We start from the raw sequence: 16,280 nt of genomic DNA, 5'->3' as shown, positions 1-16,280 counted from the left end.
CGTCAGTCTAATTTCAAACATCATAGAATTCTTGGTTATCTGCACGAACCCAACCATGAATCATCCATACACCAATTGGCTTAATCATTTATTTACTAACTAACTAAATAATCACAGAAATGCAGAAAAAAACAGTAGATATTGGTTATAATAATAATAATAATATAATAATATAATAATAATATATATAATATATATAATAATAATATATGCCATTTAGCAGACGCTTTTATCCAAAGCGACTTACAGTCATGTGTGCATACATTCTACGTATGGGTGGTCCCGGGGATCGAACCCACTACCCTGGCGTTAGAAGCGCCATGCTCTACCAACTGAGCTACACAGTGATAGGGCAGATCCCCTAGTGAACTAAACCAATATGACGGCTTGGTATACAAAGAAAGGGGGGTGTGGACTGAGAATGAGCGGGAAAGGCAAAATGGATCACTACACACAGTGGATAATTATATTAATTGAAATGCTAATCTTTTGCACGTGAAGGCTCGCTCATTCAGGAATAATTGTAATCAATATGTTTATGCCCATATGTCGTTGTATTCTCTGTTGGAGTCGTCGGTCCGTCTGCGGGAGAGTCAGTTCAACAGAGAACGGTTGTAGGTCTATCAGCGGCTATCGGTATTTGCATCCCAGGTTTACATACAGTTGAAGTCGGAAGTTTACACACACCTTAGCCAAATACATTCAGTTCTTTACAATTCCTGACATTTAATCCTAGTAAAAATTCCCTCTCTTAGGTCAGTTGAGATCGCCAATTTATTCTAAGAATGTGAAATGTCAGAATAATTGTAGAGAGAATGATTTATTTCAGCTTTTATTTCTTTCATTACATTCCCAGTGGGTCAGAAGGTTACATACACTCAATTAGTCTTTGGTACCATTGCCTTTAAATTGTTTAACTTGGATCAAATGTTTCAGGTAGCCTTCCACAAGCTTCCCACAATAAGTTGGATGAATGTTGGCCCATTCCTCCTGACAGAACTGATGTAACGGAGTCAGGTTTGTAGGCCTCTTTGCTCGCACATGCTTTTTCAGTTCTATAGGATTGATGTCAGGGCTTTGTGATGGCCACTCAAGCTTTAAATTCTTGACTGATGTCTTGAGATGTTGCTTCAATATATCCACATAATTTTCTTCCCTCATGATGCCATCTATTTTGTGAAGTGCACCAATCCCTCCTGCAGCAGAGCACCCCCACACCATGATGCTGCTACCCCCGTGCTTCACGGTTGGGATGGTGTTCTTCGGCTTGCAAGCCTCCCCCTTTTTCCTCCAAACATAACAATGGTCATTATGGCCAAACAGTTCTATTTTTGTTTCATCAGAGCAGGGGATATTTCTCCAAAAAGTAAGACCTTTGTGCCCATGTGCAGTTGCAAACCGTAGTCTGGCTTTCTTATGGAGGTTTTGAAGCAGTTGCTTCTTCCTTGCTGAGCGGCCTTTCAGGTTTTGTCGATATAGGACTTGTTTTGCTGTGGATATAGATATTTTTGTGCCTGTTTCCTCCAGCATCTTCACACGGTCCTTTGCTGTTGTTCTGGGATTGACTTGCACTTTTCGCACCAAGTAGGTTCATCTCTAGGAGACAGAATGCGTCTCCTTCCTAAATGGTATGACGGCTGCGTGATCCCATGGTGTTTATACTTGCATACTATTGTTTGTACAGGTGAACGTGGTACCTTCAGGCATTTGGAAATTGATCCCAAGGATGAACCAGACTTGTGGAGGTCTACAATTGTTTTTCTGAGGTTTTGGCTGATTTCCTTTGATTCTCCCATGATGTCAAGCAAAGAGGCACTGAGTTTGAAGGTAGGCCTTGAAATACATCCACAGGTACACCTCCAGTTTACTCAAATTATGTCAATTTAGAAGCTTCTAAAGCCATGATATCATTTTCGGGAATTTTCCAAGCTGTTTAAAGGCACAGTCAACTTGGTGTATGTAAACTTCTGACCCACTGGAATTACAGTGAATTATTTGTGAAATAATCTGTCTGTAAACAATTTTGGGAAAAATTACTTGTGTCATGCACAAAGTAGATGCCCTTTCCGACTTGCCAAAACTATAGTTTGTTAACAAGAAATTTGTGGAGTGGTTGAAAAATGAGTTTTAATGACTCCAACCTAAGTGTATGTAAACTTCCAACTTCAACTGTAATTTCTAGCTGCAGTCTAGTAATTAGTATGTGAGTCTAGTAATTCATAGCAATAGTCTCAGATTTGTACCCTTTCCAGTCATGCAGCCAATGCTCCACGTGGTATGGTTTTCTAGTCTTGTCTTACTCAAACCTGTGCCACCTCAGCTTACACCGGGGTATGCGTGGTCTGACGAGAATTTCCTCAAGAGGGGGTTTTATTCGTAACAATAGAAAAGGATGGGTCCATGATGCCAGATCATGCCTGTGCTCATGGGGGAGTGGCCGCTGACTAGTTAAACTTCACAGGGAATACATTTCTCTCAAAATTAAATGTTAACATCACATTACATCATTTCACAAATAATTGAATCTTTACTCATTCATTTTATACAATAATTAGATGCTTACACCATAATTGAGAAATGTACACATTTAGAGATATAGTTATGTGTGTGTCCTGTCCCTCGTGAGGTCACCAAATGAAACACACTCAACATAACTGTCCCTTAAGTGTCCACGGACCCTTCCCACATTCTCACAAGTGGGCATATAGTTTCATTTTCCCATTTTGGGGATTTAGGAGTTCGGCCATGTGAAATTCTTTGTTCACTCTGTGGTCACTCTCTGCATGAAATGGGGGAGAGAGTCTCCGCCAGGAATTTACAACCTGAGATAACAGAACCTGGGTGTGAGAGAGGGGGAAGTCACGATCTACATCCAGAAAGCCCAAGTCATGACATGTCTCAAGGGTTAAAATTTTTTTAACCTGTCTACCCCCTCTTCATCTACACTGATTGAATTGGATTTAATAAGTGACACAAATAAGGGTTAAAAGCTTTCACCTGGTCAGTCTATGTCATGTAAAGAGCAAGTGTTCTTAATGTTTTATACAATCAGTGACTCAGTGAAAAAACTAAAACATCACTAGCACCAATCCTATGTAATTCATGTAAAATACTGCAAAGCACAAACCCCACCTCCCCTCAATGAATGTAATTCAATAAATAATTCATCAATTTCATCTCTACAATATAATTGCAGTAGCATTCACTTTTTTACAGTATGATACAATACATTTTTACAGAAATGTACTGTGTGTCATTGGTCTGATGTACAGTAACTTACTAGCAGCCAGTTAATTACAGGAAGAGTATTATTCACAGCAAAATTACTACAGTAGCATTATTGGTATCGTAAATAAATTACAGTAACCATATTGGATACCAGGAATTCTGTTATGGGAACATACTGTAACTCTTTCTAAGGTAACACTACAGGCAACTGTCTGCCAGTAAGTTACAGTACAAACAACAGGACATTCTTACAGTGTACAGGAAATAGGTAGTAACCTACAGTAAATAGCCAGTAAGTGAACATCAAGTTTCCACCTAATTAAAGACAAAGATTTTAATTGTCAGTTGAATACATTCAGTTAGACAACTGACTAGGTATCCCCCTTTCCCTTTGAAATGATCAAATAAAACAGTTTTCCAAATTATTAAGATCACTGCATCCACTCTGTATTTTGTCTCCTACTGTCATTTTACCTTGTGTCATCCATGTTCAGGTAGGCCTAAACCATGATACAAATTTGACAAAACGTACTTAGCCTCGGGAAGTAGGGGTGCGGAAGTTGCTGTCTATGGCACGGGCAAATCTCCCTCCCCCCACCTAACATAAGATTCTCAGCACGCCCACTCCCGCGGCTATGAAAATGTATCAAACTTTTCAGATTTATAATTTCTTGAAGACATTCTGAGCATTCTTTCTCTGTTCAGCATCTTTACACTGTTGCATTTTTCATTTGACAGACACCTCCTTTCCCCTCTGAGAAATGTGCGTTATGTTGCCTCCACTTTTCCCACAGTTCTAATTGAGACATAACTCACTGATGGATTGTGTGGAATCTGTTGAGGCGTGATTAGTGAGAGCAGGGGAAGAGAGGTGGCTTTTACACACTCAGTCACTCGTCTGAGATGTCTCACAGTGATGACATCCTCTTTGTTCTGAGAGAGAGAGCCGCTGACAAACACGTCAATCAATCTTCACTCTGAAAGAGGGAGTGGAAAGAGGGGAGAAATGGGTGAGTGGAGAGACGGGTAAAGGGGTGAAAAGGGGGGAGATGAGCAAAGGTATAGAAAATGAGGTTAGGTGACGAAGTTAAAAAGATACGTGTGAGAGAGGGTTGACGAAAATAGAAACATGGAGAGGAAGAGAGAGGAGAGAGGTTAGGTAAAGAGGTGGTGAGGTCAAGGTAGGGGTGAGGTGAGGGCTCACAGATAGGTACAAGTAGAAGGAGATATGGGTTTAGGCATATTTTAAGAAAATTATGAGAGTAGGAATAGAATAGGGAAGATTCATTTATATATAGAAGATTGATTTGATGCTAGGAGGGAAAGACATGAGTTGTAGAAGAGACTTGTAAAGTACATCATTTTTTATTGAACCTTTTTTAACTTGGCAAGTCAGTTAAGAACAAATTCTTATTTACAATGACGGCCTAAGAAACAGTGGGTTAACTGCCTTGTTCAGGGGCAGAAAGACAGATTTGTACCTTGTCAGCTTAGGGATTCGATCTAGCAACCTTTCGGTTACTGGCCACTAGGCTAATAAAGAAATTTGGTTGCCAATCCGAGAACAGAATAATCCTTTACATCATTGATTGGTCTGTGCAATGTAACAAACAACTCTGTTTAGTCGCAACACTGTACTGTAGATCCCTGTACATCCCTCGCCATCCTAAACTGAGGAATCCTGAGTGCAGATTCCTCTCTCAGTCAAAAGTAAAGGGTTATTAGAAGCAGAACTGTTATAATGATATTGTACTGTAGCTACGTGGAGGCCTTGACACAGATGTACAGGTAGCACAGAACCTTGTGTAACTGAAGAGTTCCATCTGAGTTATGTGTCAAAGGTTATTATAATTATAGCCACCCACCGTCAGGTAATTAGAGGGTGCACACACTCCTGTGGAGTCTAGACACACTCTCACCTCCATCACATGTCTCTCACACACACACACACACACACACACCCCTCTGTTCCATCTCCACCCATCTCCCCCATCCCTCCCTCGCACAACCCATTGCCTGCATTTAGCGGTCACAGGGTTCACTGTTCTTGAAGTTGCATAAGTGTGCACATGCGCATTCACACAAGTTTAGGTCGCAAGGGGGTCAGTGGGTAATTTGAATAACTGTCGATTCTGAGTTGTAAATCACACACACAGGCGATCACAGGATGAGGGTGGAGACAGTGTCAGGAGTTAGGGTCATCTTCTGCTTTTGGAACAGCTAACCGTAAATACAGTGTTACATCAGGAGTCAAACAGCACCTAAACCTTGTGGTCAGTGCAGGGGCTTTTTAGTGGAGAAACATGTGTTGGACATTATCTCTATTAGAGACTTCTAATCTAGGAAGAAATGGGGTTTAGGCTTCACCAACATAGATATAAGCGCACATGTATGGAAGCAGGGCAGCACAGACACACACACATACACACACTATTAAGTGTGCTGTAGGGACATAGGGGAACATTTTGTTTTCCAAACATTTATAAGAATGACATTTGTAGCGCTGACTCATACTCATACATGTCGTGTAAAAACAGAGGTATTTCTAGATGAAACGTCCAAAGCCAGGGGGATGTTGGGGGGTCAGATTACAGCATGTGAGGTATGCTATGGGGCAGAGAAGTGGTGGTGGTGGGTGGGAATAGGCCATTGGATGAAGGTTAGCCTAATCCTTTTATTTTAATGCCAGCGAAGGTCAGTCCCCTGCCCTCCTCACCCCCTCTGACATGCACATGAAAGGGAGTAGGGACCCATGCACATGGGCCAGGAAAAAGGGCAGCTTTAAAGCCGGGGAATGCATCCGGAGGTTTCCGCACACTGATCCTCAAAGCATCCAGAGAATTCTTGATAAAAGAGAGACTGGTGGCTGATAAGGCAGAGTTGTGTGTGTGTGTGTGTGTGTGTGTGTGTGTGTGTGTGTGTGTGTGTGTGTGTGTGTGTGTGTGTGTGTGTGTGTGTGTGTGTGTGTGTGTGTGTGTGTGTGTGTGTGTGTGTGTGTGTGTGTGTGTGTGTGTGTGTGTGTGTGTGTGTGTGTGTGTGTGTGTGTGTTCCGTGCGTGCGTGCGTGCGTGTTAGGACAGTCGGGTATGCTGGGGGCGTTCGTTCATGTGAGGACACACGTCTTTGAAGATCAGACTGAGGTTTCCGGGGATCTGTTTAGAACACAGCCGAGGCCAGGTGCTTGGAATACACCCCACTGAGTACAGAGACATCACTGTCATTGAGCATTCAAGCAACGTTGGATCAACATGAATTTCCATCACTGCTTGGCTGCTCTTCTGAGACTTTGCCAGTCCCTGTCTTCCTCTATCGCATTTTCTTTCCCTTCCTATCCCTATCCCTCTACCTCTCTCTGACAGGTGTCTTCCACTCTCATCAGCCTGCATCCATCTTTCCCTCTCGAAGCCTAGTGTCCACCTCAGAATCAACTCCTCAACTCGACCAGTCTAATGTTATGTCTTATGCAAACTGGGCTTGGGATTTGGTGTCCAGACACATTTTTCCAAGGCCTGTAATTTTGCAATATTTAGACTACAGTATTTGGAAAGAAAGATCTCAAAACACCTTCAGTAAATTACATGTTTATCTCTTTAAGGAATAGTCCAATCAAGATTGTTGGGGGGTACTTTTTCATTAGTCCAGTGTTTATGAAGTCCCCAAAAAATTTTAATGTCAGCAATCAAATTTTCAAGTTATGAGTTTCAAAAGGCAAATTGTCACTTGCCACATCGTCATTGTGATGCATTTTGCAACATATGATGCATTTGGCATCTTCTTTTTGAAAGATAGCTTTTGAGTGGATGTTTTTAATAATATAGTCCTAAACTTTCATTTTAGGACCTAAAGTGTCCAGGCTTGTAAGAATTGCCTCTGTTGTGTTTAACTTTTCCAAATACTATGAGAAATATTAGTTGTATCTCCTTATTTTGACAACGGTATGATTGCCAGAAAGATAACTAATCCAGATTGTACTCAACATTTGCAATAATAAATATAATTTGTCTAACATATTGTGATATTATTATCTCTGCCCTAAAGTAACATCATATGCTGGGTCCCACAGCACATTAGGTAGGAGGGACTCACTCCTGCTTCTCATTGTAACAGTGTAACAACACCAGTATGTGTGTTAGACAAGTGATAGCTGGGAGATCAGGATTTCTATGTAGGGAGGTAAACATGTTATATCACCCAGGTCAAGAGTGCAAAACGAGAAAAAAATACAGTTAATGGCTGTTTTGACTGGGATTGGTAAGAGAGCCAGATATTATCAACTGTGACCTCATCAGAGAGGGCCTGCCAAACTATCTCACCCAGCACCCCCTCCCCCCACCACCTCCACCCTCTCCCCTCTCAACTGGTCCCAATCAAAACAAAAGCAAACGCACCATCGCCAAGGGAACCAGAGAGGACCCGGGCATGTTGGCTGCACCTGTGCTATGGGCAACGTGCCCCATTAGAAATAACAATCCCAGAGTGGAAAGAGTGTAGACAGCCAAGAGTGGCTGTCAAAATACAAGCGACAGATGCTCAGTGTCTCAGTCTATCACTACATGGTAATGAGTTCAACAGGTGATTCTACTGCCTTGGAATTCAACAATGCTGTCAATCAGATGATGTTCTAAATAAGTGTGTATGTTTGGATGGGGTAACCAATCTCGAATGACGAGAAACATTTAATTTGCTCCACAGTCCCCAAGCTAATGCCTAGGCTTTAGCTTAGCTGGCAAATACAGTCTTTTGACATGCAAGAGACTGGGGTTTGGGCCCAGGCAGTCACATAAACCTGCACTGGGACCTTGTCAGAAGTTCTGTCATCTCTTGCAAATTCTGTCCTCTCAAATGGCTCAAAGTGTCAGGGACAGTAGATCACTCATGTGTATTGCAGGTTGTTAGAGCCTAGGAATGCTCGCCTCTTCAAAAATGTGACTTCTGAGGCCAGTTTAACTTCACCGACTCCAAGGCATCCACAACATAGCAATTTCAAGAGTCAAACTTTAGAGTTTGCGTTTCCAAAAGAACACGCTGTTTTACAAGCAGTTGTAATACCCTGTTAAACCATAAATGTTTTACAACAGCCTCTGCTGTTTAGCCTATGTTTTTTTTGCATTGCATAAACTAATTGTGTTGCTTTCATGTGCAAACTTCAAAGAAACAACATGTCAATCATTTAAGAGGCACTGTTGGTTTGAATTATTTTATGTGCTGTCCACTTAATTATTTGGACCTTTTGAATTGATGTAAACTAGAATGGCCTGATTTGGTTTAGTCAATTAGAAGTTTTTGGGCTAATCACGTCTACTCAGTGGCTTTGCGGTTGCACAGGACTTTTGTGAGCAAAGACGGACACTATTTTATTGAAGTAAAAAATGTGACAGATGAAGAGATTACAAATTGCATTTAGCAAAGAGACTGTTGCTTCATTTTAATTACCTATTGCAAGTCTAGAGAAAGTCTAGTTAAAGTGGCAGTGCAGTTCAAACATGATTTTCTAGTTTTCCAGCAGAAGAGAACCTCCCCCGACAGTTTTTTCTTCTTCTCGTCAATACCAGTATGTAGGGATTGTAGTTTCAGGCATTTCTTTTACGCCTGCTACTTTAGGTTATGTGGGATGGAACAATTGGCCCACATAATGACATCACAATTTGATCTGATTATAACAGACCAATGACTGTTCATCTGGGTAAGGGGGTGGGCTCTAGACCAACCTACAATCAGACTAAGCATTTCGAGGGACAAAGGATGTTCAGGGAAATAAATTATTAAAAACATTTGGAGTTATTTTCCTTAATAATTAAATTAACAGACACAGTATTTCTTAGACATACACTACAGTGATGATTTAAAAATACAACTACAAAGACTGCTGCAGGCTTTAAACATCTATCTATCGAATTTTCTTGATTTCGCCTGCTGCTGTTTGGAGAATTTAGCCATCGTAGCCTAGGTTGTCAGATCAGGAGCTGCTTGGTTTCGAGCAAGCTCAGGACTTTTTTTTGTGACACTGGACTTCTCTTATGTTGCATGCAGGGCATTTTCCTCCATGAATTATAGATCGGTATCGTCCTTGGAATTATTGTTTCAGGGAGTTTGCTACATGAGTAACATTGGGTTTCCCATTCATTTGCTCAATAATTTGTCATACCTTCAATGAGCCCCAACGTGCACCAACATTAGCTTGCAAGCTTGCTAGGGTTAGGGTTAGGGTTATGTGAATGTACACCCTGGTCAGTCTACTGTTGCTAGCCCATATTCTGACTTCTGAGCTCTGATTTCTGCTTCACTGATTTCTGCTCTCGTGAAAACCTGGGTTTTCTGAACATTAACACCAGACGTTTATTACCTAAAGTTGATCAATTGAAAGTGTGGGTTCACAGCTCCATTCCAGATTTGTTTGTCTTTACTGAGATATGGTTAAGAAAGAGTGTTCAACACACTGATGTTAACCTGTCTGGTTTAACCTTTTTCGACAAGACATGTCTTTCAAGTGTGGTGGAGTGGCAATCTTTACCAAGGAACACTTTCAGTTGATCGGTTGTCTACACCAACTCTGTCCCAAACTATTTGATTTGCTGGTTTTAAGCATTAATCTTTCAAATAGCTCTTTGTTGACTGTTGCTGGGTGTTATCGTCCATCATCAACACCGGCCTGTACCCTACCTACCCTAAACTCTCTCTTGACCCCTTACACTTTACTTACACAATGTAAGTAACCTCATTTATGTCTCTCTAACTGCCCTGAATTCTTCTGCTGATCCCAAAGCTATTGTATCCAGTAATCATGTGCCTATGAAACATAATTATCTCTGAGACTTACTGAGATAATACCTTTGTTTTATGTGTAATGTAAATGCCTTAACTTCTTAAGATATAGGGGGCAGCATTTTCAATTTTGGATAAAAAGCGTGTCCAATTTCAATGGCCATCTAGGAACTGCGTAACACTGTTGAGAGTTGCGCAAGACTTGAAAAGTATCTTGGTTTGTTGTCTTCCTGTATTGAACACAGATAAACCCGTCTTCAATTTGATCGATTATTAATGTTTAAAAATAGCTTAAGTTGTATTACAAAAGTAGTTTGAAATATTTTGGCAAAGTTTATAGGCAACTTTTGAAATATTTTGTAGTGACGTTGCGCATTTTTTTTCTGGATCAAACGCACCAAATATATTGACATTTTGGATATATATGGATGGAATTAATCTAACAAAGGGACCAATTGTTATGTTTATGGGACATATTGGAGTGCCAACAAAAGAAGCTCGTCAAAGGTAAGGCGTGTTTTATATTTTATTTCTGCGTTTTGTGTAGCGCCTGCGGGGTTTAAATATAGTACCCTCTTTGTTTACTGTTGTGCTATCATCAGATGATAGCTACTTATGCTTTCGTCGGAAAGCCTTTTAAAAATCTGACATGTTGGCTGGATTCACAACGAGTGTAGCTTAAATTGAGTATCTTACATGTGTGATTTAATGAAAGTTTGATTTTTATATCAATTTATTTGAATTTGCCGCTCTGCATTTTCCCTGGTTTTTGGCCAAGTGGGACGCAAGCGTCCCCTATACCATAAGAAGTTAATGTGTTTGGACACCAGGAAGAGTAGCTGATGCCTTATTTGTATTTTATTTCACCTTTATTTAACTTGGCAAGCTAATGCAGCTAATGGGGATCCCTAATACATATAAAAACAAATACACTAAGTCTGAATTTGTCCTGCTAGGTGACCTAAACTGGGACATGCTTAAACCACCTGAACAAGTCTTAAAACAATGGGCTGTAATGTGGTCGGTGTGTAGCTTGTGTAGAGGAGTCTGGCAGCAGATATAAAGTAAATAAACGTACTATACTCAAAATAGGCAAATATAATACAATAAAGCAAGCCCACATAACAGACCGTATTACATACAAAAAATGATTCACAACCAAACATGGGGGAACAGAAGGTTAAATAATGAACAAGTAATTGGGGAATTGAAACCAGGTGTGTAAAACAAAGACAAAACCAATGGAAAATGAAAAGTGGATCGGGGATGGCTAGAAGGCTGGTGACGTCGACCTCCGAACGCCACCTGAACAAGGAGAAGGAAGTTGTGACAGTACCCCCCCCTTGATGTGAGCTCCAGCAGCGTGCCGACACCGACCTCGGGGACAACCTGGAGGACGAGGCGCAGGGAAATCCGGATGGAGACGGTGGAACTCCCGTAGCAACGAAGGGTCCAAGATGTCCTCCACCGGCGCCCAGCATCTCCCAGTCACATTATTGTAGACGTAAGTCCAATAATCACATACACAATAATATTTATACATTAAAAAACAAAAAGTGTGCACCCTATACTAAAAGCTATTTTTGTGTTTACAGCTGACATACAGCCAAGAAGGATAACGGGCTCCTTATGGACCCTGAACGACTTCGGAGGAGCAGATGACACATCAGATGGCACAGAGGCAATTCTCCCATTGTGTACGAACGTTTTTTCAAACACACCGAGAACAGAGGATTTAAACGTCCTGGCAACTCCCCCAGGAACCTCCACCCGCTCGCTCCATATTCCAGACCCTAACAAGCAACGCACAACTTGGGCTATAGTACTGCTCAGTATTGCTCAGAATCCTCCCCTCCAGAAAAGTACTACTGGGCAAGGCTTCACGAGACGGCGCTCCATGGACACGGTATGAAGCCATTATATACAGTGCTTTGCGAAAGTATTCGGCCCCCTTGAACTTTGCGACCTTTTGCCACATTTCGTGCTTCAAACATAAAGATATAAAACTGTATTTTTTCGTGAAGAATCAACAACAAGTGGGACACAATCATGAAGTGGAACGACATTTATTGCATATTTCAAACTTTTTTAACAAATCAAAAACTGAAAAATTGGGCGTGCAAAATTATTCAGCCCCCTTAAGTTAATACATTTACATTTTACATTTAAGTCATTTAGCAGACGCTCTTATCCAGAGCGACTTACAATTTCTTTGTAGCGCCACCTTTTGCTGCGATTACAGCTGTAAGTCGCTTGGGGTATGTCTCTATCAGTTTTGCACATCGAGAGACTGAATTTTTTTCCCATTCCTCCTTGCAAAACAGCTCGAGCTCAGTGAGGTTGGATGGAGAGCATTTGTGAACAGCAGTTTTCAGTTCTTTCCACAGATTCTTGATTAGATTCAGGTCTGGACTTTGACTTGGCCATTCTAACACCTGGATATGTTTATTTTTGAACCATTCCATTGTAGATTTTGCTTTATGTTTTGGATCATTGTCTTGTTGGAAGACAAATCTCCATCCCAGTCTCAGGTCTTTTGCAGACTCCATCAGGTTTTCTTCCAGAATGGTCCTGTATTTGGCTCCATCCATCTTCCCATCAATTCTAACCATCTTCCCTGTCCCTGCTGAAGAAAAGCAGGCCCAAACCATGATGCTGCCACCATCATGTTTGACAGTGGGGATGGTGTGTTCAGGGTGATGAGCTGTGTTGCTTTTACGCCAAACATAACTTTTTTAAATTTCACATGCGTGAATCAGAATCTTGACTATACTGTGTTTTACGTAATGATATTGGATACTCTGAAGGAACTGTTAGACATGTGAAGAGATTATGGCGAACCACGCGATGTCTTACGGTTGGAAATTTGTGGAGATAGCCTGCATAACACTGTATCTCTTATTTTACCCAATGGTGAAGTAGAACTTGAACAATTTATCGCTCTGCTAGAACGACTTGTTCAGTCAAATTTATCCATCATAGCCGATAGAACCCTCGAGCTTGTAGTGTAAATAATATGTCAACCCCAGGGTGGCGGGGGTCAGAGAAGGAAGCTAGATAGCCTAATGCAATCAGAAAACATAAGCAATAAAACGGCCTACCTCATAAACGTTCACAATCCAGGTAATAAGCTATGCTTTGTAATAGGGCTATCCCATTTACTCAACCCTGGGTGTACTGATCTAGCGGCGTTACAAAAGGCTAGAGAGCTCCAAACGGCCGTGGGTCTCGGTATACAGGATGCTGTGGCTTTCTTTGACATTGTCAAATTTGAAAACTTTCTGAATATCAAGATTGTGGATATGTACCACAGTAGAGCTAATGCAGCTCTCTTGAAGTTCCAAAACAACCCCCAACCTCATCCTCAGATTCTGTATTTGTATGTGCAAAACGAACATTACTATGCCATTACTAACATCACAGGATTTTTAGGCGCACCATATGTCTGTACATCGTGCCATACCGGCTACACCCGGATGGGGGGGCACTCATGCCGGTATAACTGTTCAGTATGTCTGGATGAAAATTGTCCTATGCAACCCTTAAACTTGACACCCTGTGAGGATTGTCACCGCACATGTCGTTCGGCCTACTGTTAAGAAAAACACAAAATTGAAACATTAACAAGAAATGTCCTAAATGCCATTGCAATTACAACCTTAAAATAGATACCCCTAAACGGCATGTGTGTGGAATCATACATTGTCCAATCTGTAAAGGGCCCTTGAAAAGCAGAGATGCGGAAGTGGTTCAAGAAGTGCCACACGAGTGTTATATTCAGCCCTTGGATGAAGATGAACATTCAGAGAAATACGTGTTCTATGATTTTGAGACAAATCAGCAATCAGGGGTTTCATCTGCCTATTTTTGTATCTACCATGACTTTCAAGGGTGAAAAGTGGTCGGCAGAGGGACCCAATTGTGCACTGCTCTTTCTAAAACACTTTAGAAAACCTCAGTACAGAAACTTCACGTTTATAGTGCACAATGCTAGAGCCTATGACTCTTACCTTCTTCTGAACCACTTGATACAGCAAGGTAGTAAAATCTTGTGTTTTGTAGAACCCGCCTTCAACCAGAGATACATTGACAGTTTAAGCTTCTTACCCATGAGATTGGCTCAAATGCCAGAGGCCTTGGGTTTTGAAAACTCTGTGAAAGGTTAGTTCCCCCACTTCTTCACATCTGAGGAGAATCTACATTATATTGGATCTTATCTCAGCCCCAAAACGTACGGGTGTGATCAAATGTCTCCCAAAGAGCATGAGAGATTCATGACGTGGTACGAGACAGTAAGACATGGCACATTTGATTTCCATAAAGAGATGGAATCATACTGCGACAATGATGTGGTTATACTTCGTGAAGGATGCCTCAGATTCAGAGAAGAGGTAATCAATGATGCAGGCATTGACCCCTGGAGTTGTACAACTATTGCATCTGCAATATCGCACACACTTTCTACTTACAGCATCTAAAGCTATCCCCTCGCCTGACAATAACCAACGCCAATATGTAGATTTTACAGCCCTTTATCCTCATGTAATGAGTTCCTCATGCTATCCTATGGGGCATCCGGAAATTATTAATCGCGACTTTGACCTACCTCAACTATTTTGGTCTGATCAAAGCAACTGTCTACCCTCCTAGGGGTTTGTTTATACCAGTGTTGCCTTACAAGGGCCCTCAAGGAAAACTTTTCTTTCCCCTTTGTCGCACCTGCAGTGAAACCACAACCAGCAAAACCCATGTGATCATTCAGATCAAGAAAGAGCCCTGACAGGGGTATGGGTCACAGTTGAATTCTCTAAGGCTCTAGAGATGGGGTATCGTGTGGCCAAAATCTTTGAAGTGTGGAACTTTTCCAGGAAATCAGACACTCTTTTTAAAGAGTACATCAATACCTTATTGAGATGCAAGCAAATGGCTTCAGGCTATCCTGCATCGGTCACAGATCAAGAGAGACAGGTACATTCAAGACTATCACGACAGAGAAGGCATACTTCTTGACCCTGACAGAATAGAGGTCAACTGTCAGGATTTGGCCAGGGTTGTTCCGGTTTTTGGTCACTAGATGCCCCCATTGTGCCTTTTGACCTTTTGTTTTCCTTTGATCCCCATTATTATTTGCACCTGTGCCTCGTTTCCCCTGATTGTATTTAAACCCTTTGTTTTCCTCAGTTCTTTGCTCTGTGTTTGTATGTTAGCACCCAGCCCTAGTACTCTGGGAACTCTTGTTGATCCCGGTGGACTCTCTTGTGGAATTCTGTTTTTTTTTGTTCTTGTTTGTTTGTTTTTGAGTATCTTTTGAGGCTTTTTGTGCTTTACCTTCCACCTTGTGGATTTACCTTTTTTGTCTTGGAGGATTACCTTTGTTCTTGTGGAATTCCTTTTGAGGTTGTGGAGTTACATGTTTTCCTGAAGAACTTCACTTTTTACTTCATTAAATACACCGTCTCAAGTAGTGCTGTGTCTGCCTCATCTTCTGGGTTCTGCCGACTATTCGTGGCTCAGTTGGTTAAGTGACTGTTTCTCACTCTGGGGACCCGGGTTCGTAACCGAGTCCTGACATCAACAAAACCAAAAGAAATGTGTCGAATTGTACTTGAACTCACTTTGGGGCAAATTATCTCGGAGATGCAATATGCTAACAATGTCGATCATTAAAGACCCCGAAGAATTTGGGGAATTTTTTTTTCCGGACCAATACAAAATTTCACATTTTTCATTCTTGAGTCAAGACATTGCCCTGGTGCAATGGAGGAGCAACAAGGAGTGGGTTCTGCCCCCGGGTAATGTAAATGTGTTTCTTGCAGCATTTACCACAGCCGACTTGAACTGTACACGCTCATAGAGTAGATTCAGAGCCGGGTTCTTTACCACAACACAGACTCTGTGGTCTATGATTACCCCCCCACTCAGCAACTATCTGGGTGGTTTAACGTGTGAACTCGAAGATGGTGACCATATCAGAGAATGGTCCTCCTGTGGTCCCAAAAGCTATGCTTTTAGGACTAAAGACAATCACATGGTGTTGAAAGCCAAAGGCGTGACTCAAAACTATGAAAATGCCCAGTGTGTAAACTTGGAATCAATCACACTCTTGGTCGAGGGGTTCATAAACGACAGAAATAGTGACTTGGAGATTTTGAGCTCCTACAAAAAAATTGTTAGGGATAAAAAGGGCTTCCATCTAAGGAATGCCCCACTTACTAAAATATTCAGGGTGGTCTAAGACAAGAGACTGCTTTGCCTGATGGTGTTATGCAGGTGAATGAGGACCCAAAAGCG

General features: G+C 41.5%; 1 pseudogene; it reads left to right on the top strand.

The window, feature by feature from the left end:
- The window catches only part of LOC124044447, a 37,552-nt pseudogene extending 22,809 nt beyond the window's left edge, over window positions 1-14,743 (top strand).
- Window positions 14,744-16,280: the final 1,537 nt, after the last annotated feature.

Source organism: Oncorhynchus gorbuscha, linkage group LG09, assembly GCF_021184085.1.
Source record: "Oncorhynchus gorbuscha isolate QuinsamMale2020 ecotype Even-year linkage group LG09, OgorEven_v1.0, whole genome shotgun sequence".
Lineage (NCBI taxonomy): Eukaryota > Metazoa > Chordata > Actinopteri > Salmoniformes > Salmonidae > Oncorhynchus > Oncorhynchus gorbuscha.
This window is presented reverse-complemented; position numbering and strand designations above follow the sequence as displayed.